Below are 2,774 nucleotides of genomic sequence, written 5' to 3'. Positions count from 1 at the left end.
GGTCATTGGGGAAGAAAAGGACTGTCCCTGGGCTCTCCCCCTCTCTAAAGCAATTATTGGACTCTAGAGCTTGGCCAGTTTCCCACCGCTGGAGGATGTCAAAGAAAGCTCTAGACCCAAGCCTGCAGGCTGAGCTTTCCTGCTGAAAAAACAGGGTGTGGTGGTGGTAGTGGTGAAGGGATTGAGAACAAGGTTGGCCAGGCAGAAAAGCTGCACTCGTGTTCCCCTTACAAGCTGGACAGGAGAACAGCTGGGAGAGAAGGGCCTGCACCCTGAGCCTGCCCTCTGAGCCTGTCAGGCGCCCCTGAGCCTGTGTACTGGCTGCCCCACAGTGCTGTTAACTGGGGCTCAGACAGGGCACCGGAGCAGTGGGGTGGGCGGGCTCCGTAAATCACGCAGCCTGGGGGAGCTCTGGGCCTAAGCTGGAGCTGGCTGCACCTCACACCACAGCTCAGAGTCCAGCTGGGACCCTGACCCATGGGGCAGCGTTTCAGCCCAGTACCTAGGCCCAGGTGAGAGGGGGAGGCTCCCTGGGTGTCTTTGTGCAGAGATAATGCAGGCGCACAGCACTCTCCAGACAGGAAGCCGGAGCTGGCTGTAATGGGGGTGCTTGAGGCCTGGGGCTTTTTGAAACCTTGATGGCTGCTAAGCCAGAAGAAACTGTTTGAAAAGCAAGTAAAGTGGGAGCTTGATTTACTTTCTCAGTGAGGCTTGTTCCTTACAAAACACCAGAAGGAGAGGAGTGATTCAAATGACCAGCATCTCTACTGTGTCCCTCCTGGGAGGGTCTTTGAGTCGCTGGTGTAAGTGATAGGTGGTCTGTTCCCAATGTTAATGGGATACCTGTTTGGAAGGAAGTGGGCCTTCCTTACTCAGGAGATTTTTGTGTGTGTGTGTGTGTGTGTGTGTGTGTAGCTTATCAGAATAGATTTCTGTATCTTGGTGTGTGTGTGTGAGAGATAATTTCTGTGTCTTGGGGTGTTTGTGTGTGTGTGTGTGTGTGTGTGTGTGTAGCTTATCAGAATAGATTTCAGTATCTTGGTGTGTGTGTGTGAGATTGATTTCTGTGTCTTGGGGTGTGTTTGTGTGTTTCACACTGTCCTGGACCAGTCACTGAGCACCTATAGAAGCACACACAGACCTGACCCATCTTTGCTTAGACTGAAAAACTGAAATGCTCACCCCTAGCCAGGCCTTTTCTCTGGGCCTCTCACTGAAATCTTGGCCATTATCCCTTGAAGATATGTGTACAAGCCTTTATGTTCCAGCAGGCTGCGGGGACTGCCTCAGTTCTGATCCACCTTTCATTCCCCCATGGTGCATTGTTCTGAAGAAACACTACTTCTGCTGTCATTGAGCAGAAGCTGCATAGGGGCCCCCTGGGGCCAGGGGCCATGCTGCTCTCCAGGCAGAGGAGTGAATTTCCATAATCCTTGGTCAGTGTTGTCAGTCCAGGAAATTTTGTTCAGCTGTCTGCACTCTCCCTCTCCACTGGCTGTGTGATTTGGGAATATACCTGTGCTGCTTCCAGCCCCCAGGTGCATGCCCCCATTGAGTAAATGGCTCCCTAGGGATGGAGGAACTCCTACACGCATGAAGCAAGGAATGCTTGGCTTTTGCTCACCTTCCAGGAGGAGGAGGATGCAGGTGGGGTGGCCAAAAGGAATTCTCAGCAGCACCAGGGTCTGGGGCTGCTTCCCAGCGTTCCTTTGGAAACTGAAGCTCACAAGCTCCTCGCTGATTCTGGACTGACAGGCACAGGAGTAGGGAAATGACTTCTGGAGTTAGCCCCAGGTCTGAGCTGCTGCACTGGTCCAGGCCAGCAGCGGAGGCCTGAACCTACCAATTAAGCATTCAGGGAGCTTATTACCCTAGTGAGCAGGTCTGCTCACTCCCTTTCCCCAAGGCTTAGCAGAGACAAAAATGGCACTTGGGAGCCATTATTCTTCCAAAGTGTAGGTTTCCGGGGTGTAGCCAGAGGAAGGAGGGCACACCTCCATGAGGAGTGGGGGAGTCAGGGGAAGATTGAGCTAAGGAGCTTTGGCTGTGGGAGGAGCAGTGAGAGCACATGGAGCCCTGATTTGGGGAGGGCTGAGCTAAGACTGGGTCCAGGGCCTTGAAAGCCTCCCCCCTCCACCTGTCAACCTCCCTCTGAGCTCTTGTCCCCAAGACTTCCTTGTGGCCCCCCCCATCTGCAGGCCCCGCCCACCCTATCCTCAGTGTTTTCTTTCTGAGTCAGGACCCTATACCCAGAGTGAAAAAAAAGTCTCTGACATCCCCAGACCCTCACTGTCCAGCTCTACTTTTGTTGAAAATGGGCGACTGCCCCCTGCACATCCTAGCCTTGAAGGACTGTGCTGAGGCTCAGAGGATCTGCCCATCCCAGAGCTGAGGGCACAGGGCAGCCTCTGTGGGCAGGCCACAGTGGGGGAGGACCTCTGGGCAGGGCTGGGTGCAGGCCTGAGTTGCAAAGGTTTCAGGGCCTGGGAACTCCCAGGAGGCCCTGAGTGAGGCAGAGAGAGCCATGCAGGGCGGCTGGGCAGAGTGCTGGGGCGGCCAGGCTGCAGAGAGCCCATTCTTCACCAACCGCGGCTTCTCCAAGAGCCACATCATCTGGCCCCTAGCCTGGGACAGTCTGGGCTGCGGCGCTGTGCACGCACACGCGTGTGGGCGTGTGCCATGTGAGTGCGTGTGTGCACAACTGCGTGTGCCTGTGTGTTCAGCCCCACCCCGGGCTCATGTGGCAATGCCCCTCAGCTTGGCCCTGGCCTCCT

Source organism: Condylura cristata, unplaced genomic scaffold (genome assembly GCF_000260355.1).
Source record: "Condylura cristata isolate star-nosed mole 26May11 unplaced genomic scaffold, ConCri1.0 scaffold00017, whole genome shotgun sequence".
NCBI lineage: Eukaryota > Metazoa > Chordata > Mammalia > Eulipotyphla > Talpidae > Condylura > Condylura cristata.
The sequence above is the reverse complement of the archived record's forward strand: the minus strand, read 5'-3'. Positions refer to the sequence as shown.